The 26,292-nt window shown below is 41.0% G+C and overlaps 1 long non-coding RNA gene across 6 annotated transcripts in view; it reads right to left on the bottom strand.

Moving 5' to 3' along the window:
- LOC129458599 (uncharacterized) overlaps window positions 1-26,292 on the bottom strand; it is a 182,269-nt gene that overhangs the window by 130,863 nt on the left and 25,114 nt on the right. For 4 of the 6 annotated variants that reach the window (XR_008649679.2, XR_010114754.1, XR_008649682.2 and 1 more), the window contains exon 2: window positions 2,298-2,399. This is a non-coding gene — a long non-coding RNA (uncharacterized lncRNA). Of the gene's footprint in view, window positions 1-2,297; window positions 2,400-2,711; window positions 2,821-4,485; window positions 4,637-26,292 lie in introns of those variants that run through there. The other 2 variants (XR_008649681.2, XR_008649678.2) reach the window with 2 other exon arrangements.

Here is a 26,292-nt window from a genome sequence, read left to right on the forward strand (position 1 = left end):
TCTATGTCCCTGCAAAGGACATGAACTCATTCTTTTTTATGGCTGCATAGTTTTTTATAAGGAGGAGAAAAGATGGACTACACATTTTTATGGAAGAAGAGCAATATCTTGTAGGAAGTGCATGCAGGATGAAATGTATTGTGCCAATGTCTTTGGAAAACATAATCTGCCACACAGAGGGATTATATGTAGATTGAAATTACATTATAAAGTCGCAGCAGAATTGTAGCATGGATCCTGGTATTAACTGCTACCTCCCCATCGGTAGGGCAGGTGTGCCTGGGATAGGATGTCTTTCTTGACTCTGTCCCTCTTCTTTTGTCAATCAGGGGCTTTCCATCTTCTCTCTTCCTGTTGCAGCCTTTTAATTCTACCTTAGTCTACGGTAGAGTCACTTCTGGAGTAGTGTGAGGATCACTGCATCTTTAGATAGAAAGACCTGGGTTTGGTTCCTGTGAGGACCATTTTCCAGCTGTGTAACTTTGGGCAATCTACTAAACTCCTGTGCTTCACTTTCTCTCTTTGAGAAGTTGGGGAAATAATAGTACCTCCCTGATAGGGCCATTGTGCATAGTAAATAAGACATAATGCAAGGAGAACAGCTGGAACATTGTAAGCACCTTATAAATATTCCTTTTATTAGCTGACACATTAGCTGATGGATACTCTTAATGTTATTTAAATGTTTACATTTCAGTTTCTTACAGCAATGGTCTCTAAATTTTTTAATCAGGCACTTTGGTCAGAAAAATGTTTCATACATGCACCTTCAATATGTCAATATTTGTACATACGTAATTTTTATGCATATGGTATAGTACTGTCTAACTCACATAACATACTCCCAAGTAGCTATAAAATAGGATTAGTTAAAATACATAGAAATTCTCATATGGTATTCCATGCCATGGTAAATCTGGTATTCCCCTCCATTTTGATGACCCTGCCTTAAAAACAGATCTTCTAAAGTTTTAGAGGAGTATCTATAACCATATTCCTGTGTGTGTAAGTAGCTGGAGATAGATATATAGAGAATAAAAATGAGAGAGAGAGAGAGAGAGCCAGAGAGAGGGAAGAGAGAGGAAGGAAGAGAAGGAAGGAGGGAGAGAAAGAGGAGAAGGAGAAAACTTTTGGTTTTCACTTTATATGGTTCTGTACTGCTTAGAAATTTTAGAATAATAAGGATGCATTGTTCTTAACATTTTTTAAAAACATACAGTGCAGGAGTTTAGTTTGACCTCCATAATCCAGACTTCAGTTGTTACATGTCTAAATACTCTATTTCTTTACCATTGAAATTTTTCCAAATGTATATGCCATGTGGAAGTCTTGGGAAGGGTAATTCTTCCCTGAACTTCACTTGGACTAAGACAGCAACTGCTCTCTGTAACATCCTACCCTTCCAGACACTTTGGAGGTAGGAATTTATAGGCCTCTGTGGTTTGAGGAAGGAAAAAGAATTAATTCTGCACAGAGTTTTCCCTAGAAGACTCTCCTGTTTACTGAAATGCTCTTTCCTCTACAGTTGTGTCTGTCTCTCACTGGAAAATTCTCCACTGTGAAGGAAACTCCTTTCCCTGAGCACATACTTGGCCGAGCTGGTGGGTTTTGTTGGGTTGGTTTGTCATTTTTTTATGCACATGGAACATGAGTGACAGAAACATGCATATCAGCTCCTTTACTTTCAGACCTACTTTTTGGACGTATACCTGTGCTGTAGTTATTGGAAAATATAGTGTCATGTGTCTGAGTAACCTTACTGGCAAAATGAAAAAGTGTTCATGTAACCTACATGCACTGCCAGACCAGCATTTTATCCTGAATGTGATGACCACCACTATGTTTATTTATAAAGTCCTTGTCAAATGATGGAAAAATTACGGTATATTCATGGCTACATCCTATGAGTTGGTGCTATCATCACTGTGATGGAATGAAATCCCTTTTAGTTCATGGTAGTGAAGGAATAAATTCATGTGATTCTTCCTTCATTAAAAAGGATAAAATAACTGACATCCCGTATTTCTGTATAGATGTGCTACCTCTTTATTTTTATTAGTTGTTGATGTACACATTCTATAGTGGAACTTACTATTAATAGATAGGACTCGCTTTAGGCTTTGCTGCTCAAAAATACTTCCCCATAACTTCTACTTATAGATTAATTTGAGTTAGGCTGGCTATTTTAAAATACAAGTGCCATGCTGGGTGGTAGTCCCATTTACCTTTTAGTAGAAATTATTTAGTTAAATAATATGCAGGTTATAGTCTGTTGGCTCCATAGATCTATTATTCACCCTTCCCCACCTGCTTCATGCCCTAGGATGCTGACTTTCTTTGGCTACATCAACTCTGCTCCTTTGCCTTCTGCCTTGTGCAGGTTTGGCCAATCGGCAGCACTGGAAGGAGATCAAAAGGTAGAAGGAGAGATTCAGGTATCTGTTCCCCTGGTCACTTCCCTGCTGGGCTATGGCTTGGCACTGGCTGTGATCCTTTACCTAAGGCACAGCCATCACCTGGTCCTGCTAACTGCTTCCCCCAATCCCTGACCCTTCCTGCTGTCATTGTCTTTCAGGTGCTTCATTATCCCTCATGGATTTCCTTTCCCCTGCCCACATTTTTGCAATTGTCTCTTCAGCAAATGTTCTCCAATCATTCCTTTTGAGCGTGCCATTTGTTTCCTGATAGAACCCAGACAAATAGAATAGTACCTTTAGAAATGGCCTCAGGAAACAGACTCTTACAATGGTATTGGGATGGTATTGTGTGGTAGGCAGAATAATGGCCTTCAAAAGATGCCCATGTCCTAATCCCTGGAGCCTGTGACTAGATTATGTCACATGACAAAGGGGAATTAAGTTTGCAGATAGCATTAAGGTTGCTAATCAGCTGACCTAAATATAGAGATTATCTTGGTTAACCGGGTTTTGATTACCCAATGCAATCAAAAGAGTCCTTAAAAGTGGAAGAGGGAGGCAGCAGAGTCAGTGTCAGAGTGACGTGATGTAGGAAAGACTGAACAGCCATTACTGTCTTTGAAGATGGAAGGCCATGAGCCACAGAATGCAGGCAGCCTCTAAAGATGGGAAAGTCAACAAAACAGATTATCCCCTAAGGTATCTAGAAAGAATGCTGTCTTTTTGACACCTTGATTTTAGCCCAGTGGGACCTGTATCCAGACTTTTGACCTGCATAGCTGAAGGATAATAAATGTGAGTTGTTTTAATCCAATAAATTTGTAGTAATTTGTTACAGCAGCAATAGAAAACTGATACAAATTGCTAACATATTTGATGAGAGCAAGGAGGCTTCCTGACAGAAGAAAATGGGATATGGATAATCCACGCTATGTTACTCAAATCATTCCTAGTAGCAGAGATTGGGATGCAATGCAAGTAGAGGGCAAGGTGTTGAAAGATCAATTAGCTAGAGTCCTTAGTTGCTACGGTGACAATGGTAATTATCAAGATTGTGGTGTGACTGGTGTTTCTGTGAGTCCTAGATAATGTACACAGATGAAAGGAAAAATTAAAAGCTTTGTAGGTCCATTTGGGCACAAGTATAATATCAGAGAACCTTAATGGCAGCTTTAAAAGAGCTGCTTACCAACCACCTTGAAAAAGATATGAGTGAGGACCAGCCCAGCATCTGAGAACTGCATCAACATCTGTTTTGTTATGGAGCAGAGAAAAGAGTAGAAATTTGAGACCTAGGATGGGAACATTAGGGGAACATAGACAAGACTAAGAACTTTGAACCCCCAAATTGTTTCAAAACTTTCCTGCAAATAAAGAACCCCATCCAGCAGAGGGGCTGGGAGAACATGGGATGGAGGTGACCTGTGTTGAGGACACATGTTTTTCACTTAGCTAAGAGGATGCTGTGGTGAAGTATCTCCAGGTTGAATATCTACCTTTCTGCAGCCTGCTTTTGTCCTTAGACATTGACCTGCATGGACTGTATCAGCCAGACTTCTTTGTCTTTAGCTTATGGTTAGGTTTGGCCAACTCAAGGCCCTGGCAGGAAAATAGAGGGCGAACTGAGAGGGCACAAACAGGGTATTTATTCGCCTGGCTCCCACTTTGCTGAATCACTGTTGGCTGTGTCTGCCATGGCCACTAATTTAGAAACACAGGTAGAGATGCCAGCCTTGTTGGGCAGCACTTGTCCACAGCTTGCTGCTCTTTCTAGCCCTGAGGTCCTTCACCCATCCCTTGTTCATCTCCTTCGCCCTCTCCTCGCTTTTCTAATTAGCCTCACATTAAACTCTGCTCAGATGCTTCTTTTTTTCTTGCCAGAACCCTGACTGATATCATCATCATCACAGCTGACATTTATTGAGCACTTATGTGCCAGACACATGCCCAAACACCACCCATAAATTAGCTTATTTTATCCTCACCATAACTCTGTGAGATACATGACTATTTTTAATCCATTTTACAGATCAAAAAATTTAAAATTTAAAACTGGCACACAGCTTACCCAAACTTATCCAGCTAGTAAGTGCCAGAGGCAGGAATTAAACCCAGTCTATAGAGTTAGAGGAAGCATAGTAGAGTCAGTATAAAAGATGGACTTTGTAGTCCAGAGGGACTCAGGTACAAACATCAGATGTTGACATGAGCCAAGACACTTAATTCCTCTGAGCCTGGGTTTCTTGATTTCTGAGATGGGAGCTACATTCCCTCTGTCAGTTAAGAGTTCTTTGTTTGTAAGTAACAGAAGCAACACTGCCCAATCAAAATTACAGGAATCCAGAGAGTTCCAAAGGATCCAGGTAGCAGGCACTAATGAAAACATTCTTTGAGGTCTCTATGTTGTCAGCTCCACAATTTTCAATTCATTACCGACTGTGTTCATGATTAGAATTTCCTGGAGAGAGTGCCTACTTGACCTCATTCACTTGGGTTATTTGTCCACACCTTTTATCAGGTAGGATAGGGCATCAAGTCTATATTCAGTGATGGTGAGTGAGTCTCCCTAGGAGAACTAGTGTGATTCTAGCTGGAAAAGGGGTAAGCAATGCTGTGAATGCAACGAGCAAATAAATACACAGTATAAATAAATACACATGCTTCCTGCAAAAAGTGAAGGGGGTAATCCAGGCAAAGTGCTTGGCACAGAGTTAAGACTTTCTCTTCCCTCCTGACAGACTGTTAATAGGATTTTGATTGTAATGGGAGGAACAGTGAGAGAAGGCATTTATATGCCGCTAGCTGTACTTCTGACAGTTTCTCACAGGAACTATTATGTCTGTTCTTCTCTTGTTTTGCCCAATTAGAGCTTCCAATCTTCACCCCATAATGCCATGCTTATATGGACTTCTCCCTATAGTCTGTAGGCTTCTTCCAAAGGTGTGTCAGTGTACCACCTCTCCCTCATCTGGTCCATCTCTTTTTTCTTCAAGATACTTTTGCTCCCCAACATTTTATTTTGAAAATCTTGAAACATAGAAAATTTTTAAAAATTAGACAGTGAATATCCATAAACATACCATCTAGATTTTAACATTCGTATTTTAGTTTATTTGCTTTTTTGCATTTCCATCCATCCACCTAGCCAGCTACGTATGCATCTAAGCCCCTGTTTGACAATATTGTTTTAATGGATTTACAAAGATTTTTTTTTTTTACACTGAACTCAAATCTCTTATATCAATGTTAGCAAAGAACCAACTGAAAGGAGTCTCAGCAACTCTTAGGGGCTGGACAAGTTTCCTTAGTTAATGCTGTGAATAGAAGTTTTAAAAGCATTTATTTCTCACAAAAAGTAACCATCTGTTCTTTATGATGGCTCCTATCATTTCTAACTACATTTCTAAAAGAGATTTTTCTGAGAGCTGCTTTGGAATGATGGGGAAGAGTTCTTAGGAAAAACTCACTGGCTGAAGTGACCCAAAACCAGAGGAGTGTCTGGATGGAGCATATCCTAGACAATAATAATAATAATGGGTTTTTAAAAAAAATGCCCAAAATATGTTCCAAAATTACCAGAGATTTTTACATCTGATCATCAAATCCTGGGATCCTAAGCGGGGAAACTTCCAATCTTGAGAATCAGATAAGCATCTCAACTCTTGGAGGCTATTTGAATACTAAGATAATTTTCATATCCCAAGTTGCATTAGATTCTCATGGGATTAGGTTTTACTATGAGATTGGTGGTTCTGGTTTGAGTCGCTAAATTCAAGATTTAGGCACTGGAGTTCTTGATGATTTGCTTACTTGTTGAAATAGAGTTTTGAGCCAGTGCTGGTCAAATTGTAAGTGTAAAGGGGATAAAGTGAAAGAAACATACCATATCCATTTTGGAAGTATAAACACAAGTCTATTTACATTCGCCTATACAATATGGAGCATCTACTGTTGGTGCCATCTGTCTGTGTTGTGGGATGTGAACATGGGACTTCATCGCATGCATTTTATCTTGATGGATGAGTAGGAATGGAAGGGTGTGTTTGGGGAGTACCATAGGGAATGTGGAATTAACAGGTGGCTGGGGAAAGCTTGCAAAAAAAAAAAAACAACAACAAAAAAAAAAAACAGAGAAAGGAGATTGAGGAATAATCCTACCAGTAGGGGAGGGAAGGTCTAATCTGTACTGCAAAGAGGACTGGAAGGCAAACAGAATCCCAGGACATGTCAAAGAAAAGAAAGTGATATGGTTTGGCTGTGTCCCCACCCAAATCTCATTTTTAACTCTAGCTCCCAAAATTCCCACGTGTCATGGGAGGGACCTGGTGGGAGGTAATTGCATCATGGGGGCGGGTCTTTCCCATGCTGGTCTCATGATAGTGAATAAATGTCACAAGATCTGATGATTTTATAAAACGGAGTTCCCCTGCACATGCTCTCTTGCCTGCTGCCATGTAAGACACGCCTTCATTTCTCTTTTGCCTTCTGCCATGATTGTGAGGCTTCCCCAGTCATGTGGAACTGTGAGTCCATTAAACCTCTTTCCTTTCTAAATTACCCAGTCTCATGTATGTCTTTCTTAGTAGCGTGAGAAAAGACTAATACAGGAAGTACAGATGAAAAGCAGGTAACTTATCAGAGAGAAGTGTGGAAATTCCTAAGTAAATGAATACAGACCAAATAGAGAAGAGGCATTTGTGAATTCAGCTGGAAAGTTCTCAAGTAACGCAAGGATGATGTGATAAGGCCAGGCCTGGGGCCTGGGATATGATAAAATAGGGATGTGTATTAGAGATGTTTGGTCTGTTGGTTGCCTACCTAGATGTTTTTAACCCCTCTCCCCATCTCTTCCAAGTAGTATCCCACATTATTGTTCAAGTGTTCACCTTTCCCCCCTGCCTTATGTTATATATCTGGGAAGAAGCTGTTCTCACCCAGAGTTCTAGAGATGGGCTCTCATTTGCTTCAGCTGATCAACACACCCACTGCCTAGCCATGGTCATTGATTTAGAGATGGCTCTGTGGCCTTTTCTGAAATGGTTGACAAGAAAAATATCTCTCCTGGATGGTTTGCTCTGTGGATGTAAAGCTTGAAACAGTTCAGCCACATTGATACGATGGGGATGACAGCCTTAAGATGAAAGGCAGAAAAATCCGTTCATTGAGGACAACATTGAGCCACTGGATCAACCTTCTCTGAAGTTCAAACAACTCCTGAACTTATCAAATCTGACCTCATCATTAAGTAGCTAGAAACTGATAACAATTTTGTTGTAGCCCAGAAAGTATTACTAGCATAGTTAACAGTGCAAATTTTACTCCCTTATTAGAAAATAATCTCTGACCACATTATTTGGCACATAGGAAATGCTCAATTAAAATATCACATGCCTGTAATCCCAGCACTTTGGGAGGCTGAGGTGGATGGATCACATAAGGTCAGGAGTTCGAGACCAGCCTGACCAACATGGGGAAAACCTGTCTCTACTAAAAATAAAAAAATCAGCCAGGCTTGGTGGCATGCACCTATAATCCTAGCTACTCTGGAGGCAGAGGCAGGAGGATTGCTTGAACAGAGGAGGCAGAGGTTGCAGTGAGCCAAGACAGTGCCACTGCACTCCAGCCTGGGTGACAGAGCAAGATTCTATCTCAAATAATAATAATAATAATAAAATTTTAAAAATAGAGGAAAAAGCCAGGTGCAGTGGCTCTCGCCTGTAATCCCAGCACTTTGGGAGGCCAAGGTGGGCGGATCACGAGGTCAGGAGATCAAGACCATCCTGGCTAACATGGTGAAACCCCGTCTCTACTAAAAATACAAAAAATTAGCCAGGTATGGTGGTGGGCGCCTGCAATCCCAGCTACTCGGGAGGTTGAGGCGGGAGAATGCCGTGAACCCAGGAGGCAGAGCTTGCAGTGAGCCGAGATCTTGACACTGCACTCCAGCCTGGGCGACAGAGTGAGACTCCGTCTCAAAAAAAAAAAAAAAAAAAAAAAGGAGGAAAAAAATCTCATTCCACTCAAGACATATTATTGCTAAAAAGAAACCAAAGCTAGAAGCAAATGTAAAATATCACGTTTGTATTAGCAGAGTGGTGATGCCAGGGAGGGAGGGCAGGGGGTGGCAATTACGGCCTTGAGAGTTAAGGAGGAGTTGAAAGAAAAACTTATTTGGAGTATGTTTTCTCCCAATCACTCTTTGTGGCCAGAGATAAAAAACCTGAGAAGATAGGAACAGTTTTCAGTAAACAGGTTTTCTCACATTTTCTCATCTACTCTTTCAAATTCTATTTCTGACAGCCAGAGGCACACAAGAGGGGCAAGCTAGTAAACTTCTCTTCCTATTTTTTTTTTTTTTAGGACAGAGGAAACTACCTAATAGAGAAAAGAAATTAGATAGGGTCATATTAGAGCTCAGGTCTGATATCAACTCATCTAAGAAACCATAGTGACCCCAAAGAGCCTCCTACTATTGGTAACTGCCTTCCCTTTTGCAAAATGGGGTCAATAAACTAATATAGTCTTGCTGAGATGTTTGTAAAATCTGAAAATATAAATTATTTGAGAAATATTCAGGTACCAGTTGGAGAAAGAGAGAAAAAATTATACCCTAGAAGGAATAAAACCTGCAGTTTCCTTGGTCTCATTTCTAGGACTTGTGTGCAAAGCTAATGTATAAGTTGTCAGTGACACCCAGGAGCCCATTGCTAATGATCCTAAACAAATTTTAGAAATCAAACAAGGCATCATTCTGTCTAATAAAGGAGGTCATAAAACGAATACACCAATTTTCAAGCTACCATTTTGTGTCGGGAAGATTTTTCTTTATGGGGCAAGCACATTAACTTTTATGGTGGTTGATTTCCTTCTGAGAGTAGTAGTGTATCCCATTTATCAAGACTTTGTGTAGCCTCAAGATGTGTGTGTTGTGTTACTGGAAGATAGAGAGTTAATAAATATGATACAAATTAGAAAGAGTGGCTCATCCGTGGGGAGAAATAAATGAGATGAACAGGGTGATTAAGAAAGGAAGTAGCTTATTCAGTGACTCTGTACTATGGTAAGATCCTCTAGAGCTAGAAGGAGGCCTGGATGTAAGCAGCAGGAAAGCCAGAGATTAGCCACAAAGTAAATACAAGGAAGAATAAATGAAATGAATGAAGTGATTAAGAAAGGAAGTAGCTTAATTCAGTAACTCTGTACTGTGTAAGATCCTCTAGAGCTAGAAGGAAGCCTGGATGTAAACAGCAGGAAGGCCAGAGTGTAGCCACAAAGTATCTGGTGACCTCTAGGGCTTAGCCTGGGAGAACAAGGGTCAAGCTTATCATGGAAGTAATTTATCAAGGGCCAGTTACTACATGCACAAAGTGTGTAAAGAGACAAATGAGAGGATCTCTGCCCTCCAGAGACTTATACTCTATTAGGGAGGCAGATATGCACATAGAAAGATGATATTTCATACTCAATATTGGCAATTAAAGGCTAAAGGAGTTATAGTCCTGATGTTGCAGAAGATCAGAGGATTGCTCTGGGCTTGCATATCTGGGGAAGGAGAAAGGCTATGGTTTTGAGCTGGACTTTACAGAGATAGTGCTAAAAGGTTGAGTGGGTGAGAATGTGTGCAAAAGGAAGTCACAGAGGTAGAGGGAAAAGACAGGAGAGATAGTGCCCTGTGGATTCTGGGACATCTATGGACTCCCTGCATATCCACAAATCGTTCCCTCATTTCTTCCTTTTAAACAACTATATTTTATGTAAAGGAAGATAAGTTCAATGAACAAAAAGAAGACAAAGTGTTAAGGAGGCCTTCTAAAAATACTTAACAAGAACAACTCTATTGTGTTGGCTTTCTATGACTTCTATAAGTATACTTGCTACGTCAATACAAGAGATAGGAAAGAAAGAAAAAGTAGCTCTGACTATGACAGTAGCCCTTAGTTGACTAAAATGTGGCAGCAGTCATTCCTGGAACTTAAGAATAGCAGTAACATCATTATCTGAGATTTGAATTCACTTCAGGCACAATAGAAAATATATTTTTTAAATTTTCTGGACATCTTAGGAGGATATTTTAGATCAGAAATCATGTTAAGGAATTAGACATTAAGCCCCAGGACAAAGCCATTTACATGTCAATCTTTGTTGTCATCTGTCCTATTGCCAACACAACCCTCAACATTATCAAGTGGACAGAGGGAAAGAATGATAATGTGGAAATGACTACATCTTCTGGAAGTGTTAAAGATTGCAGAGATCTTTCCTGGAATTGCTGAATGGTTTCTATCTCCTTAATGAGCAACACCTTTTTTAGGAAGGCAGTAGTTGATGTCATCTGGACTGTCGAGTCCTATTAAAGATGAGATCAATATCAACTCAACTCCTTTTAAGGTAAAATCTTCTCAGCCCTTGGAAAGTTCAAGCCCAGTGTACAAAGCTTAAGTCATGATCTTATCCTTTTTATTTCTTCCTTCACCTACAGACCAGCCTCTGCCAACCTTCCTTCTTGGAGAATGGCATCACCATCTATATCACGACCTAAGCCCCAAACCCAGACTCCTGTCTCTGTTGCCCATCCTGATCCCTGCTTGTCTCATGTCTACTCCCTTAGCATTTCCCCAGTCTGCCTCTTTCATCCATCTCCACTGCTGCTGCCCTGGGTCAAACCCTAACAATTACTGAGAGATTCAACTTCTTCCTGATTTAGCCTTGGGAGGGTGTATTTGTCGAGGAATTTATCCATTTCTTCTAGATTTTCTAGTTTATTTGCATAGAGGTGTTTGTAGTATTCTCTGATGGTAGATTGTATTTCTGTGGGATCGGTGGTGATATCCCCTTTTTCATTTTTTATTGCATCTATTTGATTCTTCTCTCTTTTCTTCTTTATTAGTCTTGCTAGTGGTCTATCAATTTTGTTGATCTTTTCAAAAAATCAGCTCCTGGATTATGGATTTTTTGAAGGGTTTTTTGTGTCTCTATTTCCTTCAGTTCTGCTCTGATTTTAGTTATTTCTAATCTTCTGCTAGCTTTTGAATGTGTTTGCTCTTGCTTTTCTAGTTCTTTTAATTGTGATGTTAGGGTGTCAATTTTGGATCTTTCCTGCTTTCTCTTGTGGGCATTTAGTGCTATAAATTTCCCTCTACACACTGCTTTGAACGTGTCCCACAGATTCTGGTATGTTGTGTCTTTGTTCTCGTTGGTTTCAAAGAATATCTTTATTTCTGCCTTCATTTCATTATGTACCCAATAGTCATTCAGGTTGTTCAGTTTTCATGTAGTTGAGCGGTTTTGAGTGAGTTTCTTAATCCTGAGTTCCAGTTTGATTGCGCAGTGGTCTGAGAGACAGTTTGTTATAATTTCTGTTCTTTTACATTTGCTGAGGAGAGCTTTACTCCGACTATGTGGTCAATTTTGGAATAGGTGTGGTGTGGTGCTGAAAAAAATTGTGGCAATAATCAATAGCTTACCAACCAAAAAGAGTCCAGGACCTGATGGATTCACAGCCGAATTCTACCAGAGGTACAAGGAGGAACTGATACCATTCCTTCTGAAACTATTCCAATCGATAGAAAAAGAGGGAATCCTCCCTAACACATTTTATGAAGCCAGCATCGTCCTGATACCAAAGCCTGGCAGAGACATAACCACAAAAGAGAATTTCAGACCAATATCCTTGATGAACATTGATGCAAAAATCCTCAATAAAATACTGGCAAACTGAATCCAGCAGCACATCAAAAAGCTTATCCACCATAATCAAGTGGGCTTCATCCCTGGGATGCAAGGCTGGTTCAACATACGCAAATCAATAAATGTAATCCAGCATATAAACAGAACCAAAGACGAAAACCACATGATTATCTCAGTAGATGCAGAAAAGGCCTTTGACAAAATTCAACAGCCCTTCATGCTAAAAACTCTCAATAAATTAGGTATTGATGGGACGTATCTCAAAATAATAAGAGCTATCTATGACAAACCCACAGCCAATATCATACTGAATGGGCAAAAACTGGAAGCATTCCCTCTGAAAACTGGCACAAGACAGGGATGCCCTCTCTCACCTCTCCTATTCAACATAGTGCTGGAAGTTCTGGCCAGAGCAATCAGGCAGGAGAAGGAAATAAAGGGTATTCAATTAGGAAAAGAGGAAGTCAAACTGTCCCTGTTTGCAGATGACATAATTGTATATCTAGAAAACCCCATTGTCTCAGCCCAAAATCTCCTTAAGCTGATTAGCAGCTTCAGCAAAGTCTCAGGATACAAAATCAATGTACAAAAATCACAAGCATTCTTGTACACCAATCACAGACAAACAGAGAGCCAAATCATGAGTGAACTCCCATTCACAATTGCTTCAAAGAGAATAAAATACTTAGGAATCAAACTTACAAGGGATGTGAAGGACCTCTTCAAGGAGAACTACAAACCACTGCTCAATGAAATAAAAGAGGATACAAACAAATGGAAGAACATTCCATGCTCATGGGTTGGAAGAATCAATATCATGAAAATGGCCATACTGCCCAAGATAATTTATAGATTCAATGCCATCCCCATCAAGCTAACAATGACTTTCTTCACAGAATTGGAAAAAACTACTTTGAAGTTCATATGGAACCAAAAAAGAGCCCGCATTGCCAAGTCAATCCTAAGCCAAAAGAACAAAGCTGGAGGCATCACACTACCTGACTTCAAACTATACTACAAGGCTACAGTAACCAAAACAGCATGGTACTGGTACCACAACAGAGACATAGATCAATGGAACAGAACAGAGCCCTCAGAAATGATGCCGCATAGCTACAACTATCTGATCTTTGACAAACCTGACAAAAACAAGAAATGGGGAAAGGATTCCCTATTTAATAAATGGTGCTGGGAAAACTGGCTAGCCATATGTAGAAAGCTGAAACTGGATCCCTTCCTTACACCTTATACAAAAATTAATTCAAGATGGATTAAAGACTTAAGTGTTAGACCTAAGACCATTAAAATCCTACAAGAAAACCTAGGCAATACCATTCAGGACATAGGCGTGGGCAAGGACTTCATGTCTAAAACACCAAAAGCAATGGCAACAAAAGCCAAAATTGACAAATAGGATCTAATTAAACTAAAGAGCTTCTGCACAGCAAAAGAAACTACCATAGAGTGAACAGGCAACCTCCAGAATGGGAGAAAATTTTTGGATCCTACTCATCTGACAAAGGGCTAATATCCAGAATCTACAATGAACTCAAACAAATTTACAAGAAAAAAACAAACAACCCCATCAAAAAGTGGGCAAAGGACATGAACAGACACTTCTCAAAAGAAGACATTTATGCAGCCAAAAGACACATGCAAAAATGCTCATTATCACTGGCCATCAGAGAAATACAAATCAAAACCACAATGAGATACCACCTCACACCAGTTAGAATGGCAATCATTAAAAAGTCAGGAAACGACAGGGGCTGGAGAGGATGTGGAGAAATAGGAACACTTTTACACTGTTGGTGGGACTGTAAACTAGTTCAACCATTGTGGAAGTCAGTGTGGCGATTCCTCAGGGATCTAGAACTAGAAATACCATTTGACCCAGCCATCCGATTACTGGGTGTATACCCAAAGGACTATAAATCATGCTGCTATAAAGACACATGCACACGTATGTTTATTGTGGCACTACTCACAATAGCAAAGAGTTGGAACCAACCCAAATGTCCAACAACGATAGACTGGATTAAGAAAATGTGGCACATATACACCATGGAATACTATGCAGCCATAAAAAATGATGAGTTCGTGTCCTTTGTAGGGACATGGATGAAACTGGAAAACATCATTCTCAGTAAACTATCGCAAGGACAAAAAACCAAACACCGCATGTTCTCACTCATAGGTGGGAATTGAACAATGAGAACTCATGGACACAGAAAGGGGAACATCACACTCTGGGGACTGTTGTGGGGTGGGGGGAGGGGGAGGGATAGCATTAGGAGATATACCTAATGCTAAATGACGAGTTAATGGGTGCAGGAAATCAACATGGCACATGGATACATATGTAACAAACCTGCACATTGTGCACATGTACCCTAAAACCTAAAGTATAATAAAAAAAAAAACAACCCTAACCATTGCTCAACTGGAATAGCATAACAGTCTCCCAACTGGCCTCCCTTGCTCTCCTACAATGATTCTCCATCACAAACCAGGAGTTATCCCTCAAAAACACAATTCTGTTCATGGTGCCCCACTAACTGAAATTTTTCACTGCTTCTAGGATAGGGTTCCCACCATTCAGCAGACATGGAGGAGTATTCACGATCTGGCCCTAGCCTACCGCAAGAACCTTACCTCTTTCCACATCATCCATTTTCTATGCCCCACAGTCCAGTCAGGCCAAATTATTTTCATGATCTCTGGACACACCCCGCTTCTTCCTTCTTCTATATCTTTGTTCAGGCTGCTCTTCCTGTCTGGAATGTTCTTGGTGACTGTGTCTACCTGACCAACAAAGCTTGTCTTTGAAGACTCAGCTCAAGAGTTTTCTATGAAGTCTTTCCAAGCTGCTACTGTAAGTAAGAAGAATCTTTTATTTTTTTTTTTTTAAGAGACAGCATCTCATTTTGTTGCCCAAGCTGGAGTGCAGTGGCGTGAGCATAGTTCACTGCAGCCTCAAACTCTTGGGCTCAACTGATCCTCCCACCTCAGCTACAGGCGCACGCCACCAAGCCTTGCTAGTTTTAATTTTTTTTATATATAGATACAGGGTCTCAATATGTTGCCCAGTTTGGTCTCAAACTCCTGGTTTCAAATGATTCTCCCACCTTGGCCTCCCAGTGTGCTGGGATTACAGGCATGAGCCACTGCACCCAACCAGAAGAATCATTTCTCATTTAGCGCTGCCCTCACATCTGTACAGTCTTCTGGTATGACATAAACCTATTGTGCTTTCTGGTTTACATGTCTGTCATTCCTTTTATGCTGAAGATGAGAGAAGATGCCACATTCATTCCTGTGTTGTATTTATATTTGTATTGCTAGTTGGTTCCATGTTAGGCTCTGCCAAAGGAAGTGCTAGAATGAGGCTGCAAGACTGGAGGAGAAAGAAGAGACATGCTTCTTTTTGGCTTCTGGTCTACCTCCCGTTCCTGTGAGCCTCACTCTAGCAATGTTTCTTTGCCTTCCTGCATCAGCAGCTGAGTCAGGTCTGCAATGTCTCCAGCCCTTGCAGAACTAGCATCATTGTGCCCCCCAGACAGACACCAGCATGGGCCAGCACCCTCTCCTTAGAGCTGCTTCCTGCTGGTGCTACCTCCATGAAATGGCAGCGTTTTCTTATTATATTTTTAGTTACTTAGTAAACTATATCTAGCTAACTATTCTTTATATTATATTTATTCTGTTAAAATAATATTTTTATGGTTTCCATCTTTTGACTGAACCCTGACTGATACATTTGTTGAACCAAAGGGGAAATTCTTTAGCATGGGGATGTCAAATTCAGATTTCTATGAAAACACAAATGGATTTTTAAAAATTCAACAAACAGAGCCATCGCATAAAAACTTACCTCAAAAATAGTCACTGAATTTGTAATGTCTTAGAAGAGGTAATGTTATTTAGGATAACTTTATCCTCTAGATCTAAAATTTGAAATCTTTGCTTTACAGAACCCCTGGCTAATTTATGTCAGTTACTTTCTGCAGGGCCTAGGCCAACTCTGTGTGACTAGTCCCACCCTAGGTCAACCAAATCTTACATCTCAGTCCAGTCCTTTTGTGACTGGGTCCACTGTCCTGAGCATCAGATCATATTCTCTACAGATTTGCCCTTTGTATGTTTCCTGTCCTTTCCTCCTTGAGACTGAGAGCAGCATCATTTCCACTATTTCTGTGAATCCCCCAAAGTTCAGTAAGTATTATACAAATAAACAACTGAAAGAATGAAGTGAAAAATCAGACAAAGAGAAATCCTATTTGCTTTGAGTTACCACTGTTTATTCGGTGGAAGACCTTGGACACAGTAGCATTTGATAAATACAGTATGGCTGATTGAGCAACTCACCACTGTAATGGATGATCCCAGTTTCTCATGAGGACTCCTGTTTCTGTATTATTATTTGGAGTTAGATCTCTTCTAGGTAACATCATTTTAATTTGTATTCATGGTGACAGAGACAGTCATAAGAGAAGGAGCATGAGTATAGAGTCAGAGAAGCCTAGGTTCAAATTCTGAATCTGCAGCCCACTCCCTGTATGTCCTTGGGCAACTTACTTAGCCTCCCAAAGCCTCAGTAACCTCATCTGTAAATTGGAGTTATAATAATAATAAACATTACTGAGCATTATGTGTCAGACATGTTCTCATTGTCATACATGTGCTAAGTAGTTTAATCCTCACAAAACATTGCAAGATATTTACTATTATTATTCCACTTTGCAGACAAGGAGATCACTCTCAGAGAGGTAAAATAACTTGCCCAAGATCACCCAGAGAGGAATTCTTGGGGTCAGGATATAGACCCAGGCAGTCAGACTCCAGAGCCCAGCTTTGTAACCACATGCTCTACTGCCTCTTTTCTTGTGTGGTGTCCATAACAAGTCTGCTTGAGCTGTCATAACAAAATACCATAGACTATGTGACTTAAACAACAGAAATTTATTTTCTTACAGTTCTGGAGGCTAGAAGTCCAAAATCAAGATGCCAGCATCATTGGGTTCTAGTGAGGGCTCTCCTCCTGGCTTGCAGACTGCTGCCTTCTTGCTGTATTCTCACATGGTGGAAAGAGAGAGGGCACGTGCACAAGCTTTCTGGTATCTCCTCTTATAAGGACAGTATTCTCATCATGAGAAACACCCCTCAACCCCATCGTGACTTCATCTAAACCTAATTACCCCCAAAGGCCCCATTTCCAAATGCCATCACAGTGGGCATTAGGGCTTCGACATATGAATTTGGAAGGGACACAATTCAGTCCATAGCATGTGGCTACCAGGAATCTCATTCAGTGAGCTAATAAATGTTGAGGGCATGGCCCGTATAAAAGCTGGATAAGGCCAGGCGTGGTGGCTCATGCCTGTAATCCCAGCACTTTGGGAGGCCGAGGCAGGTGGATCACTCGAGGTCAGGAGTTTGAGACCAGCCTGGCCAACATGGTGAAACTCTGTCTCTACTAAAAATATAATAGAAAAAAAAAATTAGCTGGGCTACTGCAGAACTTACTCGGAGGCTGAGGCAGGAGAATTGCTTGAACCTAGGAGGTGGAGGTTGCAGTGAGCTGAGATCATGCCACTGAACTCCTAGGCAACAGAGTGAGGCCCTGCCTCAAACAATCAAATATATTTGTGGGTGTATAAATATATGTATATATATGTGTGTGTATATATACGTGTGTGTGTGTGTATATATATATGTTTGCCATAACAAAAATGGCAGCTATTCTGGGACCCTGCAAGGGAATTCAGAAAGACCTTGGATTCAGTAGCTTAGTTTCAAATTAGATTTACCATTGAAATGACCTGGCTGAGCAGACTTATTTTTGTGATGAACAATTTGGCATAAGCCTCTGGCCTCAAATAATAGCAGAACATTTTCCTGTCATCCTTAGTGGTCAACTTGGTGAAGGTATTTGGTTCTGTAATGTTTGTTCTCTGTTCTGTTGCTAAGGCAAAGGTGATGTAGCCAGATAAAAAGGTGTGAGATGAAAGTTGAGCTATGGAAAGGAGGCGTCCTGAGCACGCCATCTGAAAGAGGACCCTTTACCCTGCTTTATTTTTCTTCCCAGCACCTATCACTACCTGATATATTTATTTACATATTGCCTGTCCTTCCACAAAAATATAGGCTTACAAGGGCCAGAACTTTATCTATTGGGATCCCTGCTGTATGATCTTTTCCTGAAACAGTATTCTGCTCAGTGTGGGTCTTCAGTATTTGCTAAACAATGGACAATGTCTTCAACATCAGTTTTTCCAAAAATGTGGAAAGATTCTCCATGTGCTATTGCTCATACCCGTTTCTGACCAGAACTTAGCATATCATCTTAAAAGGTAATCCAGAGAAAGTGGGTACAGGGAAGTGTGGAATCAGGGCTCACATTTCCTTGAGCTCTTGAGAATGAGTGCTGTTGTAGAAATGGCAGCCAGGCAAGAACTCTCAGAGGAGACATTCGAGGACAGCTCGGAATGAAACGATGGGGATAGAGTGTTGATGTTAGCACCTTTAATAGGGCCCAACTTTGGAAATTCCTTTCAGAATTTAGTACCAGGAGAAAAGTTGTCTCTCTCAAAAAATAACGAGGACTAAATAACTCTGTGCTGTATGTTTTTTTCTTTGGCAGCTTAAAAGCTTGAACCAAACTTAATGCTTGTTAATAGTAGTGATACTGGCTTAGTGTATGGTTTTAAAATATTGATTTCTTTCTCTATTTTTTAAAAAATCTATTTCTATTTTAATAAATTCATTATACATATTTCTTCTATTGAAAACCATCTTGCTGGGTGCGGTGGCTCACGCCTGTAATCTCAGCACTTTGGGAGGCCGAGGCAAGCAGATCATCCTGGCTAACACGATGAAACCCTGTCTCTACTAAAAATACAAAAAATTAGCTGAGCGTGGTGGCAGGTGCCTGTAGTCCCAGCTACTCTGGAGTCTGAGGCAGGAGAATGGCGTGAACCTGGGAGGCAGAGCTTGCAGTGAGCCAAGACCGTGCCACTGCACGCCAGCCTGGGTGACAGAGTGAGACTCTGTCTCAAAAAAAAAGAAAAAGAAAACCATCTCAAATTTAGAAAGTCAGATATAAATTCAAATAACTGAAAAAAGAAATAAAGAGCAGTCCTAAAGAAATAAACAGCAGGCTGGGTGCAGTGGCTCACACCTGTAATCCCAGCACTTTGGGAGGCTGAGGTGGGTGGATCACAAGGTCAGGAGTTCGAGACCAGCCTGGCCAACATGGTGAAACCCCATCTCTACTAAAAATACAAAAAAAAAAAAAATTAGCTGGGCGTGGTGGCACGTGCCTGTAATCCCAGCTACTCGGGAGGCTGAGGCAGGAGAATTGTTTGAATCTGGGAAATGGAGGTTGCAGTGAGCCAAGATCGCACCATTGCACTCCAGCCTGGGCAACAGGGCGAGACTCTGCCTCAAAAAAAAAAAAAAAAGAAAAGAAAGAGCAGTCCCCACACACAGCAGGTCAGGCTGGTGGTCCTGGAAGGACGTCTCCCCTTCCTAGTCCACTGCATGGCCCGCATTTCTGCCCCTTGCAACCCTGCTCTGATCCTGCTCCTTGCCCTGGATTGGCATGGAGTGGTCTCATTCAGCACATTCATCTCCTTCCACCTCTTTTGCTAAGTCTTACATGCCAACCACACATTCTACAAATCTGATTCTGTGCTCTTCTATTTAGGCTCCTTCAGGCCTCCCCACTGCCCAGCAGAGAAAAAATCCATTGAGATGTATAAACTCTCTAGCCACATCTCACGTCATGTCCCTCTCCAAATTAATGCCATCATCATACTAAGCTTCCTGAGGTCCTCAGCCTACCATAGTGTTTCATACTTCTGTGATTTTTAAAAATTTTGTTGGCTTGGAAGATTTTCCTGATTCTTACCTATCTTGAAAACTCCTCTTTATCCTTCTGAAATTTTCAGTTTAATCAATGTGATTCTGTTTATAAAAAAGGTATTGAATGCCTGCTACATGCCTGGAATTGTATCCTAGGGTTATAGGGCTGCCCAGCTTAGCTCACTGTGAGCTCTCTGTGAGCTTCTCTTAATTGAATACTTTCTCCCTATATCTTACTTTACATACCTCATATATTCCTCTATTATTTTGCTTCAGTCCATAACACTGGGCAGGGTGTTGCTTAGATGTACAGTTTATTTCCTCTGCTTATGAACTCATAGAAAGCAGGAAACATCATTCATTCAACCCTTCAGGGTGCAGAGGCAGGCACACAATGATTGTTGAGTATGTGTGTGTAATATAAACATATACACATACTTTAAAAAAAAATTGAATAGGGAGCTAGCCAAGATGGCCGAATAGGAACAGCTCCAGTCTACAGCTCCCAGTGTGAGTGACGCAGAAGATGAATGATTTCTGCATTTCCAACCGAGGTACCGGGTTCATCTCACTGGGGATTGTCAGACAGTGGGTGCAAGACAGTGTGTGCCACACGCCAAGCATGAGCCGAAGCAGGGTGAAGCATTGCCTCACCTGGGAAGCACAAGGAGTTAGGGAATTCCCTTTCCTAGCCAAGGAAAGAGGTAACAGATGGCACCTGGAAAATTGGGTCACTCCCACCCTAATACTATGCTTTCCGATAGTCTTAGCAAATTGTACACCAGGAGATTATATCCTGCGCCTGGCTCAGAGGGTACTACGCCCATGGAGCCTCACTCATTGCTAGCACAGCAGTCTGAGATCAAACTGCAAGGTGGCAGCAAGGCTGGGGGAGTGGTGCCCGCCATTGCTGAGGCTTGACTAGGTAAACAAAGCGGCCAGGAAGCTCGAACTGGGTGGAGCCCACTGCAGCTCAAGGAGGCCAGCCTGCCTCTGTAGACTCCACCTCTGGGGGCAGGGAATAGCCAAATAAAAGGCAGCAGAAACCTCTGCAGATGTAAATGCCCCTGTCTGACAGCTTTGAAGAGAGTAGTGGTTCTCCCAGCACACAGTTTGAGATCTGAGAATGAACAGACTGCCTCCTCAAGTGGGTCCCCGACCCCCAAGTAGCCTAAATGGGAGGCACCCCCCAGTAGGGGCAGACTGACACCTCACACGGCCAGGTACTCCTCTGAGACAAAACTTCCAGAGGAACGATCAGGCAGCACCATTTGCTGTTCACCAATATTCGCTGTTCTGCAGCCTCCGCTGCTGATACCCAGGCAAACAGGGCCTGGAGTGGACCTCCAGCAAACTCCAACAGACCTGCAGCTGAGGGTCCTGACTGTTAGAAGGAAAACTAACAAACAGAAAGGACATCCACACCAAAACCCCATGGGTACATCACCATCACCAAAGACCAAAAGTAGATAAAACCACAAAGATGGGGAAAAAACAGAGCAGAAAAACTGAAAATTCTAAAAATCAGAGCACTTCTCCTCCTGCAAAGGGATGCAGCTCCTCACTAGCAACTGAATAAAGCTGGACAGAGAATGACTTTGACAAGTTGAGAGAAGAAGGCTTCAGATGATCAAACTTCTCCGAGCTAAAGGAGGAAGTTCGAACCCATGGCAAAGAAGTTAAAAACCTTGAAAAAAGGTTAGACAAATGGCTAACTAGAATAACCAATGCAGAGAAGTCCTTAAAGGACCTGATGGAGCTGAAACCAAGGCATGAGAACTACGTGACGAATGCACAAGCCTCAGTAGCCAATTCGATCAACTGGAAGAAAGGGTATCAGTGATGGAAGATCAAATGAATGAAATGAAACGAGAAGAGAAGTTTAGAGAAAAAAGAATAAAAAGAAACGAACAAAACCTCCAAGAAATATGGGACTATGTGAAAAGACCAAATCTACATCTAATTGGTGTACCTGAAAGTGACAGGGAGAATGAAACCAAGTTGGAAAACACTCTGCAGGATATTATCCAGGAGAACTTCCCCAATCTAGCAAGGCAGGCTGACACTCAAATTCAGGAAATACAGAGAATGCCACAAAGATCCTCCTCGAGAAGGGCAACTCCGAGACACGTAATTGTCAGAATCAGCAAAGTTGAAATGAAGGAAAAAATGTTAAGGGCAGCCAGAGAGAAAGGTCGGGTTACCCACAAATGGATGCTCATCAGACTAACAGCTGATCTCTTGGCAGAAACTCTACAAGCCAGAAGAGAGTGGGGGCCAATATTCAACATTCTTAAAGAAAAGAATTTTCAACCCAGAATTTCATATCCAGCCAAACTAAGCTTCATAAGGAGAAATAAAATACTTTACAGACAAGCAAATGCTGAGAGATTTTGTCACGACCAGGCCTGCCCTACAAGAGCTCCTGAAGGAAGCACTAAACATGAAAAGGAACAACCGGTACCAGCCACTGCAAAAATATGCCAAATCGTAAAGACCATCAAGGCTAGGAAGAAACGGCATCAAATAACGAGCAAAATAACCAGCTAACATCATAATGACAGGATCAAATTCACACATAACAATATTAACTTTAAATGTAAATGGGCTAAATGCTCCAATTACAAGACACAGACTGGCAAATTGGATAAAGAGTCAAGACCTATCAGTGTGCTGTATTCAGGAAACCCATCTCACGTGCAGAGACACACATAGGCTCAAAATAAAGGGATGGAGGAAGATCTACCAAGCAAATGGAAAACAAGAAAAGGCAGGTGTTGCAATCCTAGTCTCTGATAAAACAGACTTTAAACCAACAAAGATCAAAAGAGACAAAGAAGGCCATTACATAATGGTAAAGGGATCAATTCAACAAGAAAAGCTAACTATCCTAAATATATATGCACCCAACACAGGAGGACCCAGATTCATAAAGCAAGTCCTTAGAGACCTACAAAGAGACTTAGACTCCCACACAATAATAATGGGAAACTTTAACACCCCACTGTCAACATTAGACAGATCATCCAGACGGAAAGTTAACAAGGATATCCAGGAATTGAACTCAGCTCTGCACCAAGCGGACCTAATTGACATCTACAGAACTCTCCACCCCAAATCAACAGCATATACATTCTTTTCAGCACCACACCACACCTATTCCAAAATTGACCACATAGTCGGAGTAAAGCTCTCCTCAGCAAATGTAAAAGAACAGAAATTATAACAAACTGTCTCTCAGACCACAGTGCAATCAAACTAGAACTCAGGATTAAGAAACTCACTCAAACCGCTCAACTACACGGAAACTGAACAACCTGCTCCTGAATGACTGTTGGGTACATAACGAAATGAAGGCAGAAATAAAGATGTTCTTTGAAACCAACGAGAACAAAGACACAACATACCTGAATCTGTGGGACACATTCAAAGCAGTGTGTAGAGGGAAATTTATAGCACTAAATGCCCACAAGAGAAAGCAGGAAAGATCCAAAATTGATACCCTAATATCACAATTAAAAGAACTAGAGAAGCAAGAGCAAACACATTCAAAAGCTAGCAGAAGGCAAGAAATAACTAAGATCAGAGCAGAACTGAAGGAAATAGAGACACAAAAAACCCTTCAAAAAATCCATGAATCCAGGAGCTGATTTTTTGAAAAGATCAACAAAATTGATAGACTGCTAGCAAGCCTAAAAAAGAAGAAAAGAGAGAAGAATCAAATAGATGCAATAAAAAATGATAAAGGGGATATCACCACTGATCCCACAGAAATACAAACTACCATCAGAGAATACTATAAACATCTCTATGCAAATAAACTAGAAAATCTAGAAGAAATGGATAAATTCCTCGACACATACACCCTCCCAAGACTAAACCAGGAAGAAGTTGAATCTCTGAATAGACCAATAACAGGCTCTGAAATTGAGGCAATAATTAATAGCTTACCAACCAAAAAAAACTCCAGGACCAGACAGATTCACAGCCAAATTCTACCAGAGGTACAAGGAGGAGCTGGTACCATCCCTTCTGAAACTATTCCAATCAATAGAAAAAGAGGGAATCCGCTGGGTGTGGTGGCTCACACCTGTAATCCCAGCACCTTGGGAGGCCAAGGCAGGCGGCTCACGAGGTCAGGAGATCAACACCATCCTGGCTAACACAGAGAAACCCCGTCTCTACCAAAAATACAAAAAACTAGGCAGGCGTGGTGGCAGGTGCCTGTAGTCCTAGCTACTCAGGAGGCTGAGGGAGGAGAATGGCGTGAACCCGGGAGGCAGAGCTTGCAGTGAGCTGAGACTGTGCCACTGCACTCCAGCCTGGGTGACAGAGTGAGACTCAGTCTCAAAAAAAAAAAAAAAAAAAAGAGGGAATCCTCCCTAACTCATTTAATGAGGCCAGCATCATCCTGATACCAAAGCCTGGCAAAGACACAACAAAAAAAGAGAATTTTAGACCAATATCCCTGATGAACATCGACGCAAAAATCCTCAATAAAATACTGGCAAACCTAATACAGTAGCACATCAAAAAGCTTATCCACCATGATCAAGTGGGCTTCATCCCTGGGATGCAAGGCTGGTTCAACATATGCAGATCAATAAATGTAATCCAGCATATAAACAGAACCAATGACAAAAACCACATGATTATCTCAATAGATGCAGAAAAGGCCTTTGACAAAATTCAACAGCCCTTCATGCTAAAAACTCTCAATAAATTAGGTATTGATGGGACATATCTCAAAATAATAAGAGTTATCTATGACAAACCCACAGCCAATATCATACTGAATGGGCAAAAACTGGAAGCATTCCTTTTGAAAACTGGCACAAGACAGGGATGCCCTCTCTCACCACTCCTATTCAACATAGTGTTGGATGTTCTGGCCAGAGCAATCAGGCAGGAGAAGGAAATAAAGGGTATTCAATTAGGAAAAGAGGAAGTCAAATTGTCCCTGTTTGCAGATGACATGATTGTATATCTAGAAAACCCCATCGTCTCAGCCCAAAATCTCCTTAAGCTGATAAGCAACTTCAGCAAAGTCTCAGGATACAAAATCAATGTACAAAAATTGCAAGCATTCCCATACACCAATAACAGACAAACAGAGAGCCAAATCATGAGTGAATTCCCATTCACAATTGCTTCAAAGAGAATAAAATACCTAGGAATCCAACTTACAAGGGACGTGAAGGACCTCTTCAAGGAGAATTACAAACCACTGCTCAGTGAAATAAAAGAGGACACAAACAAATGGAAGAACATTCCATGCTCATGGGTAGGAAGAATAAATATCATGAAAATGGCCATACTGCCCAAGGTAATTTATAGATTCAATGCAATCCCCATCAAGCTAACAACGATTTTCTTCACAGAATTGGAAAAAACTACTTTGAAGTTCATATGGAACCAAAAAAGAGCCCACATTGCCAAGTCAATCCTAAGCCAAAAGAACAAAATGGGAGGCATCACGTTACCTGACTTCAAACTATACTACAAGGCTACAGTAACCAAAACAGCATGGTACTGGTACCAAAACAGAGATATAGACCAATGGAACAGAACAGAGCCCTCAGAAATAATGCCACATATCTACAACTATTTGATCTTTGACAAACCTGACAAAAACAAGAAATGGGGAAAGGATTCCCTATTTAATAAATGGTGCTGGGAAAACTGGCTAGCCATATGTAGAAAGCTGAAACTGGATCCCTTCCTTACACCTTATACAAAAATTAATTCAAGATGGATTAAAGACTTAAATGTTAGACCTAAAACCATAAAAGCCCTAGAAGAAAACCTAGGCAATACCATTCAGGACATAGGCATGGGCAAGGACTTCATGTCTAAAACACCAAAAGCAATGGCAACAAAAGCCAAAATTGACAAATAGGATCTAATTAAACTAAAGAGCTTCTGCACAGCAAAAGAAATTACCATCAGAGTGAACAGGTAACCTACAGAATGGGAGAAAATTTTTGCAATCTACTCATCTGACAAAGGGTTAATATCCAGAATCTACAAAGAACTCAAACAAATTTACAAGAAAAAAAACAAACAACCCCATCAACAAGTGGGCAAAGGATATGAGCAGACACTTCTCAAAAGAAGACATTTATGCAGCCAAAAGACACACGAAAAAATGCTCATTATCACTGGCCATCAGAGAAATACAAATCAAAACCACAATGAGATGCCATCTCACACCAGTTAGAATGGCAATCATTAAAAAGTCAGGAAACGACAGGTGCTGGAGAGGATGTGGAGAAATAGGAACACTTTTACACTGTTGGTGGGACTGTAAACTAGTTCAACC

Source organism: Symphalangus syndactylus, chromosome 19 (genome assembly GCF_028878055.3).
Source record: "Symphalangus syndactylus isolate Jambi chromosome 19, NHGRI_mSymSyn1-v2.1_pri, whole genome shotgun sequence".
NCBI lineage: Eukaryota > Metazoa > Chordata > Mammalia > Primates > Hylobatidae > Symphalangus > Symphalangus syndactylus.